The sequence below is a fragment of the Neovison vison genome, chromosome 7, assembly GCF_020171115.1.
Source record: "Neovison vison isolate M4711 chromosome 7, ASM_NN_V1, whole genome shotgun sequence".
NCBI classification, from domain to species: Eukaryota; Metazoa; Chordata; class Mammalia; order Carnivora; family Mustelidae; genus Neogale; species Neogale vison.
This window is the reverse complement of record NC_058097.1, coordinates 93711614-93738432: the sequence shown is the minus strand read 5'-3', so window position 1 is coordinate 93738432 and position 26819 is coordinate 93711614. Positions and strand designations below refer to the sequence as shown.

The window sequence follows — 26819 nt, the reverse complement described above, 5'->3', positions numbered from 1 at the left end:
TCCCAGGGCTGCAAGGTTGGTTCAACATCCGCAAATCAGTCAATGTGATACAACACATCAATAAAAGAAAGAACAAGAACCATATGATACTCTCCATAGATGCTGAAAAAGCATTTGACAAAGTACAGCATCCCTTCCTGATCAAAACCCTTCAAAGTGTAGGGATAGAGGGCACATACCTCAATATCATCAAAGCCATCTATGAAAAACCCACTGCAAATATCATTCTCAATGGAGAAAAACTGAAAGCTTTTCCGCTAAGGTCAGGAACACGGCAGGGATGTTTATTATCACCACTGCTATTCAACATAGTACTAGAAGTCCTAGCCTCAGCAATCAGACAACAAAAGGAAATTAAAGGCATCCAAATCGGCCAAGAAGAAGTCAAATTATCACTCTTCGCAGATGATATGATACTCTATGTGGAAAACCCAAAAGACTCCACTCCAAAACTGCTAGAACTTATACAGGAATTCAGTAAAGTGTCAGGATATAAGATCAATGCACAGAAATCAGTTGCATTTCTCTACACCAACAACAAGACAGAAGAAAGAGAAATTAAGGAGTCCATCCCATTTACAATTGCACCCCAAACCATAAGATACCTAGGAATAAACCTAACCAAAGAGGCTAAGAATCTATACTCAGAAAACTATAAAGTACTCATGAAAGAAATTGAGGAAGACACAAAGAAATGGAAAAATGTTCCATGCTCCTGGATTGGAAGAATAAATATTGTGAAAATGTCTATGCTACCTAAAGCAATCTACACATTTAATGCAATTCCTATCAAAGTACCATCCATCTTTTTCAAAGAAATGGAACAAATAATTTTAAAATTTATATGGAACCAGAAAAGACCTCGAATAGCCAAAGGGATATTGAAAAACAAAGCCAAAGTTGGTGGCATCACAATTCCGGACTTCAAGCTTTATTACAAAGCTGTCATCATCAAGACAGCATGGTACTGGCACAAAAACTGACACATAGACCAATGGAACAGAATAGAGAGCCCAGAAATAGACCCTCAACTCTATGGTCAACTAATCTTCGACAAAGCAGGAAAGAATGTCCAATGGAAAAAAGACAGCCTCTTCAATAAATGGTGTTGGGAAAATTGGACAGCCACGTGCAGAAAAATGAAATTGGACCATTTCCTTACACCACACACAAAAATAGACTCAAAATGGATTAAGGACCTCAATGTGAGAAAGGAATCCATCAAAATCCTTGAGGAGAACACAGGCAGCAACCTCTTCAACCTCAGCCGCAGCAACATCTTCCTAGGAACATCGCCAAAGGCAAGGGAAGCAAGGGCAAAAATGAACTTTTGGGATTTCATCAAAATCAAAAGCTTTTGCACAGCAAAGGAAACAGTTAACAAAACCAAAAGACAACTGACAGAATGGGAGAAGATATTTGCAAACGACATATCAGATAAAGGACTAGTGTCCAAAATCTATAAAGAACTTAACAAACTCAACACCCAAAGAACAAATAATCCAATCAAGAAATGGGCAGAGGACATGAACAGACGTTTCTGCCAAGAAGACATCCAGATGGCCAACAGACACATGAAAAAGTGCTCCATATCACTCGGCATCAGGGAAATACAAATCAAAACCACAATGAGATATCACCTCACACCAGTCAGAATGGCTAAAATCAACAAGTCAGGAAATGACAGATGCTGGCGAGGATGCGGAGAAAGGGGAACCCTCCTACACTGTTGGTGGGAATGCAAGCTGGTGCAACCCCTCTGGAAAACAGCATGGAGGTTCCTCAAAATGTTGAGAATAGAACTGCCCTATGACCCAGCAATTGCACTACTGGGAATTTACCCTAAAGATACAAACATAGTGATCCAAAGGGGCACGTGCACCCGAATGTTTATAGCAGCAATGTCCACAATAGCCAAACTATGGAAAGAACCTAGATGTCCATCAACAGATGAATGGATCCAGAAGATGTGGTATATATACACAATGGAATACTATGCAGCCATCAAAAGAAACGAAATCTTGCCATTTGCGACAACATGGATGGAACTAGAGCGTATCATGCTTAGCGAAATAAGTCAAGCGGAGAAAGACAACTATCATATGATCTCCCTGATATGAGGGAGTGGTGATGCAACATGGGGGCTTCAGTGGGTAGGAGAAGCATCCATGAAACAAGATGGGATAGGGAGGGAGACAAACCATAAGTGACTCTTAATCTCACGAAACAAACTGTGGGTTGCTGGGGGGAGGGGGGTTGGGAGAAGGGGGGTAGGGTTATGGACATTGGGGAGGGTATGTGCTTTTGGGTAAATTGGAAGTGGAGATGAACCATGAGAGACTATGGACTCTGAAAAACAGTCTGAGGGGTTTGAAGTGGCGGGGGGGGGGTGGGAGGTTGGGGTACCAGGTGGTGGGTATTATAGAGGGCACAACTTGCATGGAGCACTGGGTGTGGTGAAAAAATAATGAATACTGTTTTTCTGAAAATAAATAAATTGGAAAAAAAAATACTGAGGTAAGTGGTAAGAAGCTTACTGAGAAGCCACCTGTGCTCTGAGAACATTGTCTGATTTGAAATCTAGTACACGTTTTTGGTTTGTTGCGCTGCTGAAGAAATGCTTCTTAGCTAAAGTGCTATAATACCAAGCAGCTACTCTTTACTCCAAGGGTTTGGCTAAATATTAGCTAATTTAATTTTATAGTAACCCTGCCAAGTAAAGCAGGGTTCATTTTTAAGACTTCAGGTTTTTTTTTTAGAGCAATTTAAAGTTTATAGCAATATAGCAATATTATAGCAATATTGAGGGGAAGAAACAGGGGTTTCACGTACACTCCCCATACACAGCCTCTCCCATTATCCAAAGCCTTCCACTAGACTGGTACATTTGTTATAACTGACGAACCTAGGACACATTGTAATCCCCCAAAGTCCATAATTTACATTACGGCTCACTCTTCAGTGTTATTTATTTATTTTGTGGGTTTGTTCAAAAGCAGAATTACATGTATCCATCATTATGGCATCATACAGAGTATTTTCCTTGTCCTAAAATTCCTCTGGGCTCCACCTATTCATCCCATCCCTCGTTCCTCCAGACCCCTGGAAAGCAGTGCTCACTTTGTTGTGTCCATAGTTTGTCCCAAAAATGTTACATAGTTAGAATCATACTGTATGTCTTCTTTTCAGACTGGCTTCTTTCACTTAATAATATGCGCTTAAGGTTCCTTCATGTCTTTCTATGGCTTGATACCTCACTTCTTTTTAGTGCTAAATAATATTGCATTGTCTGGAGGTACCACAGTTCATTTATGGGTCCCCTTACTGAGAGACTTTTCATTGCTTCCAAGTTCTGGCAATAATGGATTTGGCCATTATTATAGGTGTAATGTTGTATCTCATTGTTGTTTTAATTTGCATTTCCCTGATGACAAGTCATATTGAGCATCTTTTCATGTGCTTATCTTCCTTCTGCATATCTTTTTGGTGAGTTATCTGTTCAGGTCTTTGGCCCATCCTTGTCTTTTGAAAATGAACACACCCAGGTTTACAGTCATTAAGTAACTTGATCAATAGCTTATTTTTCACAGGTAATTTGAAACTAGGATTTTGTCATTTAAAATTCCATCCTCTTTTCACAAAATTAAAAAAAAAAAACAAGTTTAAGTACAGACAGAAAGAAAAGGCAGCTACTTAGGAGTAATCATGTTCTAGGTCTCTTTACAGTTGTGGTCCAACCATATAGAAAACAATTTGCCAAGAGAAATTTTATTTTCATATTTCTCAAAGTTTTTATTTCAACATCTACATAACTCATAAGGAATACAATACACAGATTGCTCACCAAAACCTCACATGCCAGAAGATGCTTGGGGTCTGAGATGGCTTTTGCTCACTCCCTCTTTCTTTCTTTCTGGCTTTTTTAGTTTGTTTGTTTGTTTGTTTTTGGCTTTTGCCTTTCTAATTCCACCCCAAAGTTTTCCCCTAGTCCCAAACCACTTGCCAATAAAGAGTGATGTCCGAATCTAAAAGATGTGAACTTTATTTCAGTTTGTGACCCGCTTAGAGAAAACCAGATTGTACAGTTTGTATGTCACTTATAATCTTTACATGCTTGCACAGATCAGAAACGCTAGGACACAAAAGAACCAGTTAGGGGTTGTTATGCTTCTTCCCTGCTATGCCTCCTCCTTCCTACTGATGATAATGTATGTTGGTGGAATAAAATCCTTTATCTTGAAAGGAACTGAAAAGAGCTTCATATCTTCACATGTTAAAAGGCATTATTATTCCTCTTTGACCAAACGGTCCCTTGAGCCTGGGGATGATATGCATAAAGCCAACAAGTGGTGGAGTAGACTGAACTCTTCATGTAAAATCTTTGTCTTTGGTCATTTCCATATGTTGTCAGTCCCTTTTCAAGGGCCTAGCTTTTGAGTTGGAGGAGACTAAAAATAAGCTGGGAACACCTGTTTTTGGACTGCATAAAAGCTGGCCCGTGTCAGTGAGCACTTGGGTAAGCTGGGCCCGGAGAGAGTGTTGGGAATCTCATGGGAATGAGGCCGACCGGTGCCGACTGCACAGACGCAGGGCCCATGGGCTAAGGGGGTGCAGGCACATGCAGTTACTGCCCCACACCGGGCACCCTGATACAGGAAGTTCAGGGTGATCCAGGCCCCAGAGGAAGATCCTGTATCCCTGATCTTCTTTGGGGGAAGACAGAGCATGTGACACGTAATCCATATCTTAGCGGTATCCGTCTTAGACTTAAAGAATAAATGCATTCTGTTCAGTGAAGAAGAGAATTTTGTGAAGGAGAGATTTTGGGGAAAAGTTATTTTAGGAAGAGGATAGAACATGTGTAAGACCCAGAGATGAGAGAAAGCAAAGAGAGTTGTGGAAACAAAGCAAGGATGTTTAACGTAGAGGGCAAAATAACGTATCATTTTATTAGGTTCCCATAAAAGTATGAGTCCTCTCTGAATGACTCTCTAGGCCACAGAACCAAGAACACAGCATTAAAAATGTCCACAGATGGTCGCCTGGGTGGTTCAGTCATTAGGCGTCTGCCTTCAGCTCAGGTAATGATCTTGGGGTCCAGGGATCAAGCCCGCATCAGGCTCCCTGCTCATCGGGAAGTCTGCTTCTCCCTCCCCTATTCCCCCTGCTTGTGTTCCCTGTCTCACTGTGTGTCTCTCTGTCAAGTAAATAAAAATATTTAAAAAAAAAATCCTTTTGTGAGCTGGGTCTGGCTGGCCAAAACCCACTTCAGGAGCCTGGCAGAATCAGCCACAAGTCTGGTGCTGAGGCCCAAAGGCTCTCTTTGCCTGTGTCGATCCCTACAGTGCAGTGAAACCCGGGCCATCCTGACCAGTCTAATTAGTCTACAACTAATTAGAGTCTTCTCAGGCTTGCTAATTGCCTGAGAACCATTTTAGTAGACCACAGCAGAGAGGGGCACTTAAAAGTGCTTTTCCATTGACCCAGCAGAAGTAGTCTGAACCTTTCATATCTGAAGAAATAGTCAAGAAACACTTAGCTCTCTTGATTATCTGGAAGTAATATATTTGGGATTCCAGGGAGGAAAAATAGTTTTCAGACTTTTATTCTGGGCATGAGATCACTTTTTCTGGAATGAGGGCTCTGGAATAAAGTGTTGAGTCCTTCTAATGGCAGCTTTGCAGGAACTGCTAACAGGGGAAGCGCATGCATTCTCCTGGCACCGTCTGATGGACTGTCTTACAGAATCAGGTCCTGCCAGCACGTACAAGGAGCAGACTGGCCTCTTGATGGTCACACTCACATTGCATCTTTTACTTACAAACATGAACCAAACCAAACAAACCCACAGCACAAATCCAAACATGCTTGTATTGCAAATATCTGCTCTTTTACATAAGGGGAAATTTTCCTGATTGGCCAGTTGGCCCCATTTCCCCTCATTGACTCTTAGGGAACTCGATTTCAAATTGATATCTTGCTCAGTGCTCTATGACACAGAATAAAATGAACAAACAAAACCGAAGAACTATTTTTGAGCACTTAATATACGCCAGGCACTAAGCCCTTTTATCTTCACTGTCATTTAATCTCCAGAGTAACACCATGGGGTAGATATTCTTTCCCCCTTCTACAGAAGAGGAAGCTGAGGAACAGAGAGGTCAAATGATTTACCCTCCATCACAGCTGGAGGGAGTCAGAGGCAGGCTGGACACAGAGCCCATCTGCTTGCAAAACCCTCTCTGGTTTTCACAATGTCACATTGCCTCCAGGAGGGAGGCCCACCATACTTCAGGAGCAGTCGCTTTGGGAAGACTTAACCTTGGCTTCTGTTGGCAAACTGATAAAGAAAATAGAGGAAATTAGACAATTTAAGTTTAAGAGGGGGAAAAACAAACAAACAAAAAAAAACTTCCCCTTGCCTCTTAAGGAGGGAAAATCTGGTTCTAAAACATACCTTTAAAAAATAAATGAGTAACAGGCATCTCCTCCTGGAAATAGTTGCCACTGATTTCAAAGAATCGTTACTCTGAGCACATGTCAGTGCTGTGGAAGGTGACACCCCCAGAGTCTGAAGCCACAGTGCCGAGTCTGAGCTCCACTCCTGGACTGCATGGCAGGGCTCCAGGGGCTAGGAAGAAGGGCGTTTTTTGGCACACGGGCCCAGCGCCCCTTCCTTTCTGGCAGAATGAACTGAGCCTGTGCAATGTGATTCAAGGCATCAGAGACCAGGCCAAAACATCTAGGGCTTTAGTGACTTTGAGGACAAAGATCACCCACACTTGTGTATTAGAACACACTGACCACTCAGTTCTACTAAAATGGCAGATCCAGGAAGTCCTGTTTAAAAACAATGACTAAAAAAATAAATAAAATAAAAACAATGAGGAACATAGCACTGGAGCCTGGGGATCCCTAAGACCCAGTGCCTTCAGGCCAGCTGCATCCACTCAGCAAGCACATGCCAATAAACTTGAGGTCCTGCTTTCTCCCCACTTTCGGCCTTCACCCCCACCTTTGAATTCACTCTTTCTGTTCTGGGCAGTGCCCAGTTCTGAGAGGGGAAACCACACAGACTCCATTAACTTGTATCCCAGCCAGATGCCCAGGACCGCTGTGCGTGAGGTTCATATGTGTGCTTTTCTTCCCTGGCCATGCTCCCAACCCGAGTGCCGGTACCACTACTGTGGTTCCTTTATGTTATAGACATAACGAGGACAGTTCAACATCTTTTCCTCCTCAAAGAATTGGCACATACATAAAAAATAATAAAATTGTCTCATTTGACACAGACGAGGTAAAATCCACTAATGTGGTGGTGATATTCGTAGGATATCCTTTGTCGCTTGGTCTTTAGCAGCTGACCATCTCCCCTCACCTCCCCTCTCTTCCCTTCCCCCAGCACTTCTCTCACTACACCACCTACTGCTGCCTTTTTGTTAGTTCTGTTGTTCTGGGGTTGCCACCTTTATCATTTTATTAGGTTCCCATAAAAGTATGAGTCCTCTCTGAGTGAGCACATTAATTTATTTTAGAGTTTCCTTGTTTGTGTTTGCAATTGTGCCATCCTGGTTTTATTATTACAGCTTGTAGCATGATCATAGAAGATGCAAGTTTTCTTTCTTCTCTCTGATCCTCTTTTTATCCAAGTTGACTTAGCTATTTACGGAAGAATATAGTCTTCCTCACATATTTTCCCCATCTTTATTGAGGTATAATTGATAAATAAAAACTGTATATATCTAAAGGGTGATGCCTCCAGCTTTGTTCTTCTTAATCAAGATTGCTTTGGTTATTTGGGGGTCTTTTGTGGTTTCATATGAATTTTAGGATAGACTTTAATTAAGAAAAATGACATTGGAATGTGGATAGGGCTTGTGTTGTATCTGTAGATCACTTTGGGTAGTATGGAAATTTTTATAATATTAATTCTTGTAGTCCATGGACACAAAATGTTTTTCCAGTTATGTGTCTTCTTTAACTTCCTTCATTAATGTTTTACAATTTCCAGTGTACTTCTTCTAGGAGTTTTATGGTTTCATGTTTTACATTCACATCTTTGATCCATTTGAGTTGACTTTTGCTTATAGTGTGAGATAAGGGTCTAATTTCCTCTCCTGCATGTAGACATCCACTTTTCTGCATGTCACTATCAGTTTTACAAGTCTTTAACCTCTTGGATAAATTTATTACTCGATATTTTATTCTTTTTGTTGCTATTGTGAATTGTTTTTCTTAATTTCCTTCTTGGTTAGCTCACAGTTTGTACGCAGAAATGCTACTATTATTTGTATGTTGATTTTGTATCCGACAACTTTACTGAATTTGTTTATTAGTTTTAACCATTTTTTTGGTTTTTGGTGCAAATAGAGATAATTCTGCCTCTTCCTTCCAATTTTTCCTAATTTATTTTTCTTATCTAATTTCACTGGCTAGGATTTGCAGTACTATATTGGATTGAAGTGATGAGAGCAGGCATCCTTGTTGAGAGAGAGAGAGAGAGAGAGAATGTGTGTGTGTGTGTGTGTGTGTGTGTGTATGGAGGGTTGGGGAAGGACATGCTCTTGCTGTAGGGAGTGCTGCAGCAGGTGTTCTGAGCAGCTCCATCAGCTGGAGTCAGCATCAGCAAAGACAACAGAGGTCCTTACTGTCAAAACTCTAGTTGTCCCTGGTGGCAGCAAGGGCTGCTGAGGTCTTCTGTTATCCTTGTCCCTGGTGGTGGTAGGTCATGGCCAAAGGTATTTCTCTAGACACCAAGCCAAGCAAGTTGAGAGGTGAATTAAATAGGTAAAATGATTTGTGTGCTTTTCTAGGTATCTGTCTTCAGTGTCTGTACTCCTTTGGATCGCTGAAGCTTCTTGATCATACTCTGGACTTCTCTTACAGAGATTTTCGTTGGTGTCTGGTTGTTAAATTATGTTTTTGTAAGGGGGGGACAAAGGCTGAGACCCCCTAATCTGTCATCTTCTGAGGTCACTTCACATACATTTTAAAATAACTTGATCACATTCCTCAAAATAATCTAGCTGGAATTTTGATTGGTATTGTATTAAATACATATAAATTTATAGATTAATTTCAGCAAGGATGGACCATTTTTACTGAACTAAATTATCCCATCCAAGAGAATGAACTATCTCTTTATTTAATCAGGATTCTCTTCTATTCCTTAACATAGTATGGAGATTTTCTACATTCTTCATTAATTACTGTGTACTTTATAACTTTTGCTAGTATGATAAGTGCTGATTTCATTATATTTTGTAGTTGTATATTGCTGCTATTGAGATATCCTATTGGTTTTTGTGAGTTGATCTTGTATTTGGCAACCCTATTGATCTCTAATTAGTTAAGTATCACGTATTAGTGGTAGAATTTCATTTCTGCCTGCTCTAGCTAGGTTTGGTTCTACTTGTCTTTGTGGTGGGAATGTCTTATAGTCCAGGCGTTATTTTTTCCTAAAGTATATATTGTTGCAATTAGGCCTTCTCTATGCAAATGTAAAAATCCAGAAGGAAGACTGAAGGGTAGCTGGGCAGATGGGTAACAATTTCTTTATGGCCAAGGAATATGCAAATACTCGAGCATAAAAACTATTAAAAAGAAAACCATGGACCCAAAATGGAGTCGCTTAGTTCAAGTCACCAAACAAGGGTGTAATAAACTTAACTAATTGCAATTTCAACCTGCAATGTAGTCCTAACTGGTAGGTCAGACGTATTCTGGTCAGCACCAATGAGGTAATCTGTCACAAAAGCCCTCCCTATTCCCTCAAAGGAAGATGAGGTAATCTTCCTAATAAGAACCTCTGTCCTTTTCCCTGAGGGAAGGTGACCTTGCCTGAAACAATCCTTTCTTTTCTTTTGCTAAAAGTCCTGCCCCATTTCGGCCTATAAAACCCTTCCATTTTGTATAGCTCTTTGGGGTTCCTTTCTGTTTGCTAGATGAGATGCTGATCAATTATTGAATTGCATGATAATGCCAATTAGATCTTCAAACTTACTCAGTTTATTTTCGTATTTCAACAAACCAAAAGTCACCCACTGGTCCAGAGCTAATACTCAGAGAGTGAATGACAATCATTCCTACAAATCACCTAATTCCTTAAGTTTCTTCAAGTGTGCACTTCCTCACTTCCTCATTTCTAAAAGAGTTGGGGCCACAATCTGAAGTGAAAAGAGCCAAGTCAGCCACGAGTCCAGATCAGCGGCAAATACTCTAGAAATCAGGCTGGGAACACTCTATCTTCTGTCTCTTCCCAGGATGTCAAAGAAACAAGCACTAGTGCAGGGGCTGTGAAACTGGCAGCAGGAGGGGGTTTTCCTTTGGGAAAATCACCAAGCTTTCTTTGTACCACTGAGTTATGAATGGTGTCTATAAGGGCAGAATGAAGGGGAGAGTTATGGAGGACACAGGAGAGTTAAATGATTTGCCCAGACTCACAGGATGGGGGACATCTGAGCTCTCACCTTGGAATCTGACCCATGTGAAGAGAGTCCAGCAAGGCTGTGGTACTCCTTCTCTATTTCCATAGTAGATTTTTTTAACCTGAGTCATCCAGACAATTTTTTTTTCAGGTCTTTGCTGTATTTTGTTTGTACAAGTAGTCTTCAAGGTGATGTAAAAATGAAAACAAAAGGTCCAATAGCTCTATGAAGCCGCTTTTCTCCTACAGTGCCTTCAGTGGCCACCACTGGTAAGCACACTTCCAGCGTCTGGATACCAGCCCTGCACTCAGTGCTTCCAGTAATAATTTGTTTCAGATAATTTTGCCAGTGGGGCGTGTTTTGAGATAGGTGCTCTGACACCCCAGAAGGCAAATTCCAAACTCTTCTGGAAATAATTTTGTAAAAGAGAAACAGTCTCGAGGAAGGATTACCAAGAGAACTTTTGGAAGCTGGCCACCCAATTAGGCAACTTTTCTTCTCCAAGGACCTATAACTTGTGCTCACAGTTTCAGTATTTATACGGACACAGCCCCTGAACTCTGACATTTTTAAAAGAAATTAATCTGCATCAGAAATCTGGGATCCGTGACAGCCACGTTGGTCTCCTTGGAAAGCAAAAGTGCTCTCAGGAAAATACAAGGGATTCACCCCTTAATCATAGCCACCAGTCTCTCCTCCTAAGTAAGATTTGCAAATGAGTAGGAAAACACATTTAGGAGATGAAGGAGGACAGGAGGGAGGGGAGGAAAAGGGGAGTAATGAGGGGAGGGAGAGGAGGGATAGAAGGAGGTTTTCTGACTGAAAATTCACTGAGGGAGAAAGATAAATATTGCTGAAAGGAGAGGAATGTTCATGCAGAATCCACAGCCGAGGGGCTCAAAGAGTGGAGCATCAGGCAGATAACCAGAAAGGAGAGACCACTGCTTTTTCAAAGCATGTCTGACACTGGCCTCAGCCTTGTGAATGCAACAAAGTCTTTAGAAGCAGAAACACTTCAGTGCAAATTCTGACAGGACTGCCTCCTAGCTGAGTGTGCCGGGTTTGTTACTTAACCTCTGTGGAACTCCGTTTCCTATTCTGTAAAATGAGATTAACCCCACCTACTTATAATGCTGTCAGAGGGATTCAAAGTAATGTGTATAAAGATTCTTGCACACTATAGCTCGTGTACTATGGTATCCTGGTCGAAAACAAATGCTTGGTCTTTCTTCACACGGATTAGCCTGGAATGTTCTGAGGCTGAGCTGCTGTGTTCTTATGTAATTTAATTATCTTGATGAAAGCACGTGGATAATACCACACCCCTTGGAGTGGGGGTGGAGCTTTCCCTGAGGAGAATGAACATCACCACTGACATCTTTTCTTAGATGAAGTCAGGGTCAATCCTGGAAGAGCAAATCAGACAGTGGAGGTGGGTAGGGATGCAAAGGGGCAATTTTTCCTCTCTGGAGGTGGTTGGCCCTGGGCTTTTCTTCAGGAGACCCACTCTAGTATTCTCCCTGGAGAGAAGAAAGATGATCCCTTCAAGACTGTGGTCCTTGGGAACACATCAAGAACTGCCTCAGAGTCTCCGTATGCCTAGCAGCCCCAAACTTCGACACAACTGTCTGTTTTATCATTTCCTTCTGCCAGCCCGTCGAGAAATGGGCTTAAGTGGAGGATGAAGGGGTACTGGTGAGAGTGACTAAGGCCTCAGAGCTGCCCATCTCCAGATGCAAGTGAAGAACAGATAGACGCTCACAGGAGGGGAGGTGCCGTATCCCAGAGACTGAGCTGCAAATGACAGGAAGAGGGGCCTGTAGAAGACATGCTTGCCTGCTCTTGGAACACCCCAGCGCGTGGGGAGGACGCTCTGAGAATGGCAGGACTTTACACAGCCGAGTGAGGTGGGGCATTCAAAAGGAAGTATAATTCTTTCTAATGAATACATTTCTGAATTACTGCTAGCTCCAGTTTAGAATTAAGATCTTAGTTATCTTCCAGCAAAAGATTAAAAGATCTATATATTCCACATGACTGGATTCTGATGTGAGAAACTTAGTGCCACGGTGGTCAGCTTTTTCCAGCCCCCCAGGTGTTCTGGGAAATGGCCGGCCACAGAAAACCTTCATCTCTTGATATGTCCCCCAGCTGCTCACTTGTCCCTTTGCAGCTGACCATGGACTGCCAAATGTATGGAATACCACTTAGAAAATGTCCCCGGCTTCCACACCCCACCTTAGTAGAAAGCCTGGCACTCAGAATCTAATCTCAGTATTTCGTTTTACTCTGTACAACCTGCTATCTTTTCTAACACCTTGGAGGCCCTGCTGGAGTGAACATGATGACACATGGGGTTCCCTTGATGCAGGTTGGTGAATAAAGAGCCTATGTCAATTTCATCTTGGATTTTGCCTGTCTTTGCAGATGGAAAGTCATACCAAAGAAATATGGCATTTACCAAACAAGAAAATTTGGAATAGAGACCCTAGGGAGGTAAAGAGTTTCTATGGTTTGTTGTTCTCTGGTAAGAAGGCACTTAGGGGAAAAGGGATAGGAAGAAAGGGTAAGGGCACTTGTAACAATGAGGCTTGGTGTACCCCAAGGAAAGCTTCATGCCTTTCACATCTCCTTCCTGTGACACTGGTATGGGCCTTCGTAGGAGAGGCATGGGGCCTCCCTATGGGTTAACAGGCAAGGGGTCCCCTTAATGACTCAATAACTAGAGAGGTAGAAAGGAAAGTGATTAGGAAGAAAGGATGTCACTTGTCCTCATGGGTATAGGGCTTAATATAATTACAAAATTATGTGCACTAGATTTACACATTAAATCAAAGCGAATTAATAGGTGTTAAACATCTTCCATGTTCAGGGTTCAATATATAACTGCTAATAAGCACTGTTTGATGGGAATTTAATTGAGTTAAAGTGACTCTGGCCTCCCTTGAGTTCTTACCGAAGAATCCAGAGTCTAATTTTAGGATTTGAACAAATCCTAGTGGCAGCACATTGGGATAGGATAAGGGATGTTCTCTGAGCTAGAGCTGGAAGGTTCCATCTAATGAAGACTGTCTTAACTGAGGAAGTTTTAGGCCCACTTTCTCCACTCTAGATAGGATATCTTATACCATTCCCTGTGTCACTAATTGTGTCCAGGTCTCAGGAAAGTGTAGGCACACATGAGTTTTTGCTGACACTAATGCCCAGATGCTGATGGCTTTCAGCCCTGGTGGCAGCACCCAGGACTGCCGCACCCTCCCTTCCCCAGTCTTCCTGTTGTTACTCTTGAGCTTTCCAGGGAGTTGTCCAGCCCTGTAGCTGATGCCCTTCGCAAGGACTTGCTCTCCCGCAGATAGCCTCCTCTGGTGCTCGCTGTTTTGGGCAAAGCTGCCCTCAGGTTAAAGACTCAGCATGGGGGCCAGGAGGAGAGCTGGACTTCTCTGCCTTGAAGCCCTGACTTTTCCTGAAAAATCCTGCCTGGGTGCTGAGACCCACAGCCTCTGAGAACTCATATTCTGGAATGCTTCTTGCTTATGGGGCTCATGGCCAGTCCCTCAGGACCCTGGGGGATCCAAAGGGAACAGAAACCATGTCAAACTAAACAACCCACTCCTTACTCTTTTGCTCTTTCATTCACCCTCTCCTGCATAAAATCTCCCTCCCCTTTTCTTCAGCGAAATACAAGCCCCCAGCAGAATCTATAGCCAGAGAGGTCACCAACAACTGTTTTCTTAAACAGCCACATTGAGTCTTAGCTTGACCTTGCTGGGGACACACCAGATGCTCTTAATTTAAACTGAGCCTCTGAACTCCAGTCTTTAGTAGAAGCCGGGTAAATTCCCTACTTGATGCTAATCAGCCTGCAGGTCTAGGACTGATGGAAGGGCAACTCTTGGATGGATGTGCGAGGGTAGCACATTGGTTGGTGGCTGCCCAGAGTTCTGACAGTGGCTGGGTGAGGGAATGTAATGTAACATAACATTTTTCAGAACCGAGGCACCATTTGAACCTCCTGACCTCTCTCTAGAAAGCCTTTCCTGATCCTACTAAGTGAACATAACCTCTCAGTTTCAACTCACCATAGTTCGATGAACCTTCCAAATAGTTCACACCTCACTCTGGTTTAGGGTTTTTATAGTCTTTTTTTAATAATGTAGTTTATACAGTGGGAATCTGTTCCCCTTGTCAGGGCTTTGCTTCTGGCAAATGTTGAACAGTATTTGCTTGTTTGAATTAAATTTTGCTTAATTAGATTAGGCCCATTGATGGCCAATGCTTCCTAGAATGTGACAGGAAAAATTAAGCTTCCCCCACAGCACCTTGGCCATGCCCCACAGCAAGTGCCAGTATAAACTTGCCCTCAAATTCTGGATGGGCTGTCTCACTTCTTCTGGACACAAGACTAGCCCTCATTCTCCTGTTCCATTATCCTCTTGGAAATGCCTTTAACCTCCCAGTATAGCTCCTGGCTGCCCTTCCAAGTCCCTGTGCTGAAGGTTCTTCCCTCCACCCAGCTTTTTCCCTTTAAGGATGAAATTTCTCTCCAGGAGCTTTCTGAAGGGGGCGGGGGAAAGCAAGCCTCACTTTCTGAAGGAAAGGTGAGAAATGCCCAAGGAAATCATCAGAGACTCTCAAATTGGCAAATGCTTTTACTTTTTTAATTAAAATACCTAGTTTGGACGTTACATGCTCTGCTTGTAGGAGGGTAAGTTATTCCATCACTTCTGGAAGACAATTTGGCTAGATGTCAAGCACATTTAAAATGTTCACATCTTTTAATCCAGCAATTTTACTTAGAGCAAGTTTCTTGCAATTCACAGAAAAAAAGCAAGCAAGCAAGAAATTTAAAAAGGCATTCAGCCTCACCAGTAATAAAGAAAATGCAAATCGAAACACCAAAATGGATAGCTTTATATACATCCCTTATGAACCAGTAATCCTAATTATAGAAACTATTCTAAAGAGATAAAAGCATCAGTATATGAAAGCACATGGGGAGGGGCACCTTGCTGGCTCAGTCGGTTGGGCATCAGACTCTTGATTTCATCTCAGGTCATGATCTCAGGGTCCTGGGATCGAGCGCCACATTGGACTCTGCACTCAGCACGGAGTCTGCTTGACAGTGTCTCTTCCTCTCCCTCTGCCTCCCTTCCCATCCCCCCCTCTTAAAATAAGTAAGTCTTTAAAAAAAAAAAAGAAAAAATATGTGTGGATATTTAATGCAACATCAATAGTAACTCCCTAAATCAGTAAACATACATGTCGATTTATGGGAAATGGCTTAATAAATTACAGTGTATCCATATCATGGATTATTTATACAGTTATTTTTTAAATAATTACATCTGTATGTTGTAAGTTTCTTGAGATGAAAAGTGAAAATAATAATTTAAGTGAAACAATGTATGGTAAGGCTTCATTTTCATTTTTTTTTAAGATTTTATTTATTTATTTGACAGACGGAAATCAGAAGTAGGCAGAGAGGCAGGCAGAGAGAGAAGAGGAAGCAAGCTCTCTGCTGAGCAGAGAGCCCAACTCAGGGCTCGATTCCAGGATGCTGGGATCATGACTGGAGCCAAAGGCAGAGGCTTTAACCCACTGAGCCACCCAGGCGCCTCTCATTTTCATTTTTAAAAAGTATTCAATGATTCATTTATTCTTTTAACAAATGTTTAGCTAGCTCTGTGCCAGGGACGAAATGGTGAAAATCACATGATTTCTGCCTTTCCGTGTGCTATTTTAGCATAGAAAACACATGGAAAGGAAACGAACCTCAAGAAATCAGTGAAGGGAGAGAAAGGAGGATGTAGATTTTTTATTTACATCCATGCATTGTCTCAGTTATTTTTTGAGCCTGTATCACCTTTGCAATTAAACTAAAAGAATTTATGCACACAAAAACAAAAAAACAAATTATCTTAGTGAAATAATCAGAAAGACACCTGTGGGTTTATGTACAAGGAGGTACCACACAGTGGTTATGAGCTTGGTTTTGGAGTCAGACAGACCTGTGGGTATTTCCACCTCTGCCACTGACCAATGCTGTGATCCTGAGTAAGTTATGTGACTTGTCTGTGTCTCAGTGTCTTTCTCAACAGAATGGATATTACAATAATATTCATCTTGAAAGATCATTACAAGGATTAAATGATGTATGTCAAGCATTTAACACAGTGTTTGGCACATAGTAGATATTTAAAAAGTGGTAGCTAGGAAAACAGTAAGGATTTTTACCTTCATATTATTTAAAATTGCAACAAAAAACTTAACTGTCCAACAATTGCCATATGAGTAATGGACATTCTTATGATGGAATATTGTGAAGTCATTAAAATCACAATTTTGAAAATGTTTCATGAAGTGAGAAAATATAATTTGGTGGTGAGCATGAACCTATATATTCACTATAATTCCCATTTTGAAAAAACATGTATCTGTATGTGTGTGTATATATATATGTATGTATTTATATATATACATGTATACACATATGTATACATGTGTATGCATATATATACACATACACATATATAAATATGTATATTTATATACACACACATATATATATTTATATATGAAAAATCACTAGAAGGAAATGTCTAGAATATTAACAAGTTGGTCAAAGTGTTTGTCACTTGCTCTGGTCAGTTTTCCAAATAACAAGCAGAAAAATCTCCTAACATAAAAAGGGGCTGTGTGTTTGCCTCTAAGCTTGGTAGATGAGAAAGGATGGGTTGTTCAATGTCATTTTCGTTTATTTAGTAGAAGAGGAGAATCCCAAGTGATTGTGAGAATTGTGGCAGTGTTAAATTGGGAAAGAAAGCAGACTAATTCTCTGAAGACCAGAGACCTCCCTCTGCTGGGACTCAGAGGGGTCTACATGAAAAAGTGGAGATGCTGTTTTAGGAATTAAAATTTTTGAGCCGGAAGGGAATCTGGCGATTGTCGAATTCCTTGTTTCTCCATGTGGTCTACGGATCTCTCCAGAACTTGTGGGATGCATAACTTCCTCAGATCTGCTAAATCAGGTTCTGCATTTTAACAAGATTCCCAGGGGATTCTTTTGCACATTGTAGTGTGAGGAACAAACGGCATCTCCATGAGACTTTTAAGAGGTAGAATGATAGATTCAAGGTCACAAATGGGGATTTTTGTGGCAGAGGCAGGTCTCTGGACCCCTGTTCCATTGTTTCCTCATCATATTTGCTGCCCTCACTGTGTTCTTCCTCAGTGCATCCTATTTGGTATACATTATCCAATCACTCCTCCCCAGGTCTTTTCTTATTCTAGTAACCTTTATAGGTATGGTGTTTTATTATTAGATATATATTGCACTCAGACATGTTATTCTTGCTGTATGGCAGTGGGTGAGTTCAAGGTCAGCTTCAAGTGCCTGCATTATTGACAGTGTTTTGGTCTAACTCCTCAGAGGCTTCATAATATCCACTGAGATTAGTCCCCAGTTCCCTATAAACTTGCTGCCACCAAGCCAAGTGAAAGCATGGTCCAAAGGACAACTGAAAGTCTAGGAATTTCTGATCACTGTCTCGACACAAACATCTTTCCTACCCTTACCTTTGTTCTCTGTGTTCTACCTGGGTTCTGCTCCCACCCTCTCTCACTTTCATCAAAGATTTAATTATGCTCCTGGATTCTGATCACGGATTTATTAAATGTTTAACTCTATGTCCCTTGAATGGTAGTTTCTCAGTAATGAGGTGTGTTCAGGAGGAGAAGAGCAGGTCAAGCATGAGTGTAATTTGGAAGAGTTTGACATGAGCCATTTCATCTCTGTCAGTGTGAATCACCGCTTTGGCTTCTCAAGCCCGGGGCCTGCTGGACTGGGCCTGCCAGGGTCAGCTGAGGTGCCCCAAATTAATTTTAAGGACGTATGGTGGCTTGGAGCTCACGAGTTATCAGCTCACAGTATTTAAAAAAAAAAAAAAGACTCATTTGATTTCCCCTCAAATTATGAACCAAAATATAAATTACCTTGAAATGGCTAGAAAATAATGTGGCATTGTCCTATAGAATTAGAGATTGCTGCATTTACAGTTCAAAGCAAATTCTTAGAAAGAATCTACGTTTTTGAAGACAACACACAGGACATGCTTGAAGAATTGCTAAGTATGGAGTTAATCCTAGTCAGTAAAGATTTGCCAGGTATTTCTTCTGTATAATATACCATTTTAGATGTTGGGTTTTTGTTGATGGAGGGGTGTGGGGGGGTGGGTGGAGGGTGTCCAAAAATGGCTCCTTGATAGAGTTACAATGTAAGTAAGGTGAAGAGAAATAGGCACCATTTATCGCCCCAAAATATCAGAATCATAAGAGAAGTCCATGTTCTGTGGGAGTTTTCACAGAGCACCCATGTGTAGGTAGGGGACCCAAAAAGGCCAGAAATGGTAGTATTTGAGATGGACTCTTGAATATAGAATTCAAAAAACCTTTCTTCTTCATTTATAAACTTAAAAATTTACAAGGATGGCATGGGGGTTTTCTAATAAGTCATTTAGAGGTATATAAAGAAACCATTGTCTACCATTTTCACTACGTAGGGCCCCCCTTCCCCAGCCCCAAAGTAACCAGTGTTCACACTTTGGTATATCCTTACTCACCTACACCTTGCTACATAAATATAGCTGGCTAAAACTTAGCTTTGTAGTTGTTGTTGTTGTTTTGCAAATTAGGATATTATATACATTATTCTGCAATGCTTTTTAATTTAATAAAATCCTGAATATTTTCTCAGTTTAATGCATTCCAGTCCAACTCATTCCTTTTAATAGATGCACAGTGTTCTATACAATGACTGTTCCAGAATTTGATTCACTGTTTCCATAGTGATAGACCATCAGGTGGTTTCCAGGATTTTGTTATTTCACAGTGAATCAAATATTGACAGGAAGAAATGGAATCAAAGAATCAAAAAGGCCAGAAATATAACTTTGGGTTAAAGCATTCGTAGCCCAATAATTTCTCACCACGGTTAATTGCATTGTTAGCAGCTGGGCCAGTAGGGACCTCTGCTTAGTCGCCTCTGGCTCTGAGCTCTTCAGTTATCACTGACAATACTCACACCTTACTAGAGTTCATGTTTTGCTGGACTTTCAGTCATTTCTTCCTCTAATCATGGCTTCCATGTTCCCACACTCTGTTCAGAACCTATCCACACCTCCTTCTCAGAGAGCAGAGATCCGTGAGGCAAGTCACCTGCCTCTGTGGTCACCACTGATGGAATTGTGGTGACCATCTGATTCACACTGGGCTTATCAGATTCTGTCTTCTGAGAATTTACAGGTGGGGCTTAGAGACATGGTAAGGGCTGGGTGAGATGCTTGAACTAAGTGATGGGCAACAGAGGTGGGAGATTGTACCTGAGTCAAGTACTTGCTCAAATGGAGAAGGTCAAGTGCATGAAAAGGGCAAAGGATGAAACAGATGTGTAGAGTGAGTATGGGGAAGGGAGAGAGAGAGAATGAGAACCTGATTGACTTGCTACTGACTAGTTTCTGGTTCTAGCCCCTTTTGAGGACTGATTGTACTTTCTGACCTTAGGTTCCATTAGATACCTGTGTCTCCTTCTAAATTCCTTTTGTCTGGACAAGACGGAGAGAGGATGATTTTTAATTTGTAATGAAGTGATTTTGAACTAAGACTTTGACCAATAGTGGGGTTAAGAGGAAGATATTCTTTTCCACCAATTTGAAGCTAGAGAGAGAGAGAGAGAGAGCATAATGATCTCCCTGGGAGGTATGAGAGCCTACTCTCTACCAGTGTAGAAAGAGATATAGATTGTGTGATTTATTAATACAGGATTTTATGTGACAATAGATAAAATACTTAGGGGAAAAACACTCAAAATGCTTCATTCAGTGAAGTTACTCAAGGTTGTACCTCCAGTGGGAAGTGAGTCATAAGACTGAGGGCATTCACCCAGATATCCTGAAGAGGATTGGGAATGGCTGGCTTGGGTTCCACCACATCTGTGTTGTATGACACTGGAAACTGGAACCTCATTTTCTCTTCTGTAAACTGAAGACAATATGTAATATTTTTCAGGGGATGGAATAAAATCATGGATGTAATGCCTGACATCATACCTGGCACATGATAGGCTCTCAACAGCCTTAGTTCCATCCATCTCTCTTTCCCCTCTTACCCCTGGCTCTTCCTCTCGCCACTGTTTAGGAGTCCAAGTTCCTTTGATCCCTATCTTCTCTAAGGTTGAAGCTGCTCTGTCCTCCTCCTGGTGCCACAGAGTGAGGTATGGAGAGAAGCGCATGAGAGGTATGGAGCTCTAGCCAGATTGAAAGATACTAGTGGGAAACGACAGGGTCCTGGAGGAGTGTGGGGAGAAGGGAAGAGCAGCATGTGTACCAGAAATCCGTGTACATATGGCTGAATTAGAAGCTATCAAACAAAACAAATTAGAACCAACCATTGCATACTTTTTTACTGCCACAAAGACCTGCTCCAGCAAATAATCACAGTGCCAGGTGTTTGGAGACAGCAATAGATAACGTCATATAGCTGATATCTGAGCAGTTTGTTCATTAGCTAATGGCTGTTCCCAAACTGTTCTAAAGTGACAGCATTTGTTACTTCTAATTTAATGTTAATTAATATGGCCATGTGCTGGAATCATGTGAATATATTATAAAGATTGACCAGTCCTCTCTTTGAAGAGCTCACAAACTAGAATGTATGTATAAATACATTTACACATATACTTGGGGAATAGTAAAGGAAAGACATTTTTGAAAATTAGGCCATGAATAAAATTTCTGATTCAGAGCAAATCGTTATGAGGTGCTTAGCATCACTGGTCTCTGTGTAGAACAAATGAAGGACATTTTTTTTTTATTTCAAGAATTTCCATTCTAAAAAGAACAAAAATCTTTCTAGAAGGACTAATACTGTCTGGGTTTGTGTAGGTAGGAAGTAGAAAGACATAAGAACCCTTTGCTAGGGGTGTCTGGGTGGCTCAGTGGGTTAAGCCTCTGCCTTCAGCTCAGGTCATGATCTCAGGTTCCTGGGATTGAGCCCCAAACTGGGCTCTCTGCTCAGCGGGGAGCCTGCTTCCCCTCCTCTCTCTCTGCCTGCCTCTCTGCCTACTTGTCACCTCTGCCTCTCTTTCTGTCAAATAAATAAATAAAATCTTAAAAAAAAAAAAAAGAACCCTTTGCCACACTTACGTGTCCTGCTGGACAGAGTCACCCTCAATAATATGGTTGACCGACTGATATTGCTGCCTTTTTTTCATGCAGCAACAGCATTGTACCTATTTACCAGGCACTGGGAATACAAAGAATAGGAAATTATAAGTTTTCTTACCCATAGGAGCTCTCAGACTTATGGGGAAGACAAACATATGGACAGATAAATTATGCTAAAATTTTGAGTTATTATAGAAATGTAACTGTGCTCAGAGTGAACCTCTAAGGCAAAGCTGTTCCATCTGTGTGGGGGGATTGGAAGACTTGAGAGCTAACAGTATCATTTTACATGTCTGGAATTGCATAGACAAGTGTGTATGTGCAAATGGTTATGTATACATGTGCATGTACCCCTATGCACACACAATACACATGATGATGGCTGCTTTCCAGCCCCTTAGTGCATATACCAATAGAGTGAAAAATGGAGTCCTTTGAGGGGAAGAGGTAGAAATAAAAATACATCTATAATGGAGGTTCAGACACAGATTTTTGGGAGACCACATACATGTGTGGGTGGATTCTCCTAGAGGTTAAATCTAAGAGCAATGATAGGATTCTGGAGAAGAGGAGTCACCAGAAGGAAAAGAGCAAGACATGAGCAGCCAGGCTCCATGACAACCCTGAGGGTTGGAGGGGAGCAAGCCATGGTTCCCGGAGGCTTCTTGGAAATGTGTCCTAGTCTGGGTATTCTGGAGACATGGGGGCACACTGGGGAGAAGAAAGATGTGTGTGGACAGAACAAGCTGCCTTACTGAATTCTTAACACATTGAAACTCAAGTGACCATGCTTTGGGAACCACTTAAGTCTATGTGACAGAGGGGTAGAGCTTTCCACTTCTTACTTCACACTACACACACACACACACACACACACACACACACACAGGCTGTCATGGAACCATGAAATAGGAACATTGATGTTCATGGAAGATCAGCAAAAAGTTTCCCTGAATGGCTCCTTTAAAATGCAAGATTCCCTTCTGCACCCAGGAAAGCTCCCTTCATTCAGCCTCTGATAAGTGACATGCCAGTGACACTCAGTGTTTGAAAACATCTGTTAGCCACTTTCTTCGGTGGAAGCAAAGGGCCCTTCTGAAATGAAGGACACACAGAGGCTAAAATAGCACAGGTGGAGTCCTTCCTCATTCAATGAGATGGGAACAGGCTGGGAATGGGGAAGAAATGATTTCTGTGGAGGAAGATCTGGAATCGTTGTAAATGGACAGGGCTGCCGGGTAGGAGCCTCTCTCCCTCATGCAACTGGAACAGTAAGACAGGCAGGAATGTGGGAACGCTGAGGAAGGGATGTTTTCCAGGGGACTAAATGAGGTAACAGAGAGTCATAGTGCAGTGGGTTAACCCCACACTTCTGATGTCAGACCACCTGGACCTGAATTCCAGCCCTGACACTTACTTTGGGTTGATGACTTCACTTAGCACTGCCTCAGTTCCCTCATCTCTAAAATGGGGATGCCAATTGTTGTACCTGAAGTGTTTTATAAGGATGAAATGATTGTTGGCACATGGTTATCAGATGTTTCCAGGGGAATGCAATTTCTTTTTATATCCCATCCCCAAGCTGATACAAAATATTTCAAATTTATGAGTGTTGTGTTTTGTCACCCAGATCCCCCATTCAGAACTGAAGTCAGTCAGTCAGTCATTTGAAATCCTGGGTTGGGGCCAGAGGGAGGAACAGCCCTGCCCCCTCACCCTTACAGGGACCAACCAGGAGGGGCCATCCCAGCTCCAAACTCCCAGAAGGATCAGCTCAGCTGAGTCCTTGTGTTTGCAACCCAGTTCAATTCCTTCCTCTGCCCAAACCTGCTTCCTTCCTTCCTCCAACAGTGATGATCCCAAGAGCTTTCCCTAATAAACCCCCCACACTAACCTCCATCTCAGAGTTGGCCTCCTGGAGAACTCAACTGGTAGTAGTAGTAAAGTTGAAAGAACAATAAAACCTCATAGGACCTTCCCTTAGATTTAATCACGAATTCTTAACATTTTGCCAGAGTTGTTGCTTCCTCTCTCCCCATCCCTTTCCTTGGGGAACCTCCTTTTCCCTTGAACCATTTTCAAAGTTAAGTTGCAAAGAACATGACACTTAACTCCTAAATATTTGGGTATGTATTTCCAAAGAATAAGGACATTTTCCTCAAAATCACGGGCCATTATCATCCCTAAGGAAATTCCCAGTAATGCTCTGATATCCAGTCATGTTCATATTTTCCCAGCAGTCCAAGAATGTGTATGAGAGCTATTCATTTTCCAACCAACTATTTATTTGCAACCAAGATTCAATCAAGGCTCATAAGCTATGTTGGTTGTTACGAGGTTTTATTCTCTTTTAATCTAGAATTTTCTTCTTTTTGACATGATGTTGAATTTCTGGAGTCAGTTTTCTATAAAATGTCCCACACTCTGGATTTTCCTGATTGTGTCCTATGTGTCATTTCATCTCTTCTTATATCCTCCATGTTTCCTATCATTGAAGCACCTTCCCAGGTGCTGTTTTGTGTTTCGTGTTGCATGTCTGCAGGCTCACCTACCATAAATGATGCCCACCCGGGATCCATGGGTAAGGTAGCAGCTACCTGGTCGTTCCATCCTAAAGATCTACTGTCCTTCTCGGAATTAGTAATTAAAATGTAGACTGATACTTGGCACTAGCCTAACAGTCTGTTCCCCTACATCTTTGACCCCTTGGGGTCCATGGTCTTTACCTGAAACTGTTATCCTATTAAGGATGTAAAACAGCAATTTTCCATTTCTGGGATTCATCCCACATTTATTTATCTGGTATTCTCTTATAAAGGAGGGCTTTCCTTCCTGTCCCATGATGCTCCTTCTTTCTTTCTTTGTGTTGACTAATACTATAGACATGGATTTTTTTTTTAATTGATTTGGCCAGTGTGGGCCCCGTGAGCTGGTTTTTGAATATTTTTGGCATGAGCACCTCAGTCTCCGAGCACTTCCTGGATCTGTGGTACCACGACGAGGTTTCATAGTCTTGTAAGTCCCCCTGTGCTTTTACTTCCCTAGTCCTGGAATTGGTATTTTTGTTTTTGTATTGTGTTTTGTTGTGGTGATTGTTTGCTTTTTTAAGTGAGGTCTGATCTTTTTAGTGGGAAATGATATTTAGAACCCAGGACTCAAGGACTGGCCATGCCCATTGCTACTGATAAGAAAGCACCTTTTAGAAACTGAAATCTTTTCCAAAAACCCAAAAAGTAAGACAGAAAGAAGTGAGACTTTGATTTGGAATCAGGAGGTCTAACCCTGGAAGTCCAGCAGAGAAGGCATAACCAGAAAGGAACAATTTCTGCTTCTTAAACCATAAACTTTTCTTCAGGAGAGATCAGTGTCCCACAGCTTAAAAATGAATGATCCATTATTGCGCTCCAGGGATCAGAGAACTTTTGCTTTCATCCAGAATAGAAAGCATTTATTGTCATCAAAATTGATGAATGCCAACTTGAACAGTAGAGAGATTTCAATTAAGAGGTTTCTGTATGTGGAAAATTCTTCTGAATTTGAAAAAGTCATAGACATCAACCATCCAATTTTTCCTTTGTTTTAATATTGTTTTTTTTTTTCTTTCCTTGGTTAAGGGAGGTATTGGTGTTTGTATGCAGAAAAAGAGCTCCATATTGATTATTATGCATGAATTATTTTTTTCATCAGGATACAAAAGAGAATATATTGTAACAGTGAGAAGGATGTTATTCTTTTCCTGATAATTAGGTCTCCTTAAATATAAGAAATTATACCCTGTTCTCTTGTGATGAGAAGCAGGGCACCAGGACTCCCATTATTGCTTTACTTAGAAGCATTAAGACATATGAATGGACTTTTTATTAGCAAGAATTAAGCTGTGAGGCTGTAATGGAGAAAGAAAAAGGCAAGGAGTACCAACAGTATAGAAAGGGTTTCCTTTGCACCATCGAAATCCTTTGCAGTGATGTTCTAAAAAATGCCCAGAGTCATCTATGGGGAGAGCTGGTCACTATTTTAAAGGTGGCTTGAAATACATGGGCTTAATTAGAAAGAGAGAAATCTAGATCCAGGCTAAGACTGTGATCAGGAAAGAGTCAACAATCACTCCGGTTAGCCAGGAAGGGGGCGATGTTTGATCATTTCATAGATGTTCATGTTTTGTTTGTGTTCAGACATAGTTATGAAGCGGCCTGTTCTTGTCTTGGTCCTGCCTGGTCCCACAGTGGCTTCTTCTGATGCTGACACTTGTGAAATGATTCATGTTCAACAGGAGAACACCAAGGCCTCGCTGTGTCAGGTGAGTCTGGACAGCTCAGGTCGCATGCTGTCTCTTGCCCGAGCGCCAGCTCACCCTGGACTCCTCATGGTCCACACAGGACGCATAGGTTCATCTTCTGCCACAGTGTTCATAGTTCTAGAGCCCGGACCTCAGATGCAAAAGTAGTTGAATGCAGGTGGTTGCTTCATACTTCTCTCTTTTTCTGCTTCTTTGTGTATGGGCCAAATAACACCATTCCTCATCTCCCACATCTGTGTGTCCTTAGTTGAAGTGAGCATCTGATATTGACTAGCTGCTCCGAACCCTTACTCTGAAACCCCCTGGTGAGAGAATGTGATTCACCTCTTTAGGTCAGGTGACCACACCTGCGGTCACTGACTTTTGACTCGGAGGGAATGATTGTGGAAGAGCAATGTCATTCCCCAGGCCCATCTCTAAAGGAGATCAATCCTTAGGGAAGGGGGTCATATGCTGGGCGCTGCCTAACACAGGGACAACTTACCCCGGTTCTATATTAGCGACCTCAGCAACACGGTAGAATGATAATGAAGCTAATACCTTGCATGGCTTCCATGCTTTACAGAAGCAAAGCCTTTTCATCATCATCGTTAGTTAATCCTTCCAACCACCTCATGAAATGAGTATGATTTATTTCCACTTTAAAGGAAATATGGTGAGAATCAGAGGAGCTTTGAGATCATCCCAAGCCTATATACATCCTGTTATTCTAGAACTGAGACTGAAACACAGACTTCACGATTCCTGGATTGCCGGGACAGCTCTCCCTCCGTAATGACTGTGGGACATTTCCCCAGACCTGGAGATGCGTTGATGGTGGGTCAAGGAGAATTTGCGCGAGGTGAAATAACTAGTATGAAAGCTGGGCCAGGTGTC

The 26819-nt window shown here is 41.7% G+C and overlaps 1 long non-coding RNA gene across 1 annotated transcript in view; it reads left to right on the top strand.

The window, feature by feature from the left end:
• Positions 1-25882, top strand: part of LOC122913951 — a 95987-nt gene extending 70105 nt beyond the window's left edge. The window contains exon 3 of the long non-coding RNA XR_006385755.1: positions 25819-25882. This is a non-coding gene — a long non-coding RNA (uncharacterized LOC122913951). The remainder of the gene's footprint in view (positions 1-25818) is intronic.
• The last annotated feature ends 937 nt before the right edge of the window (positions 25883-26819 follow it).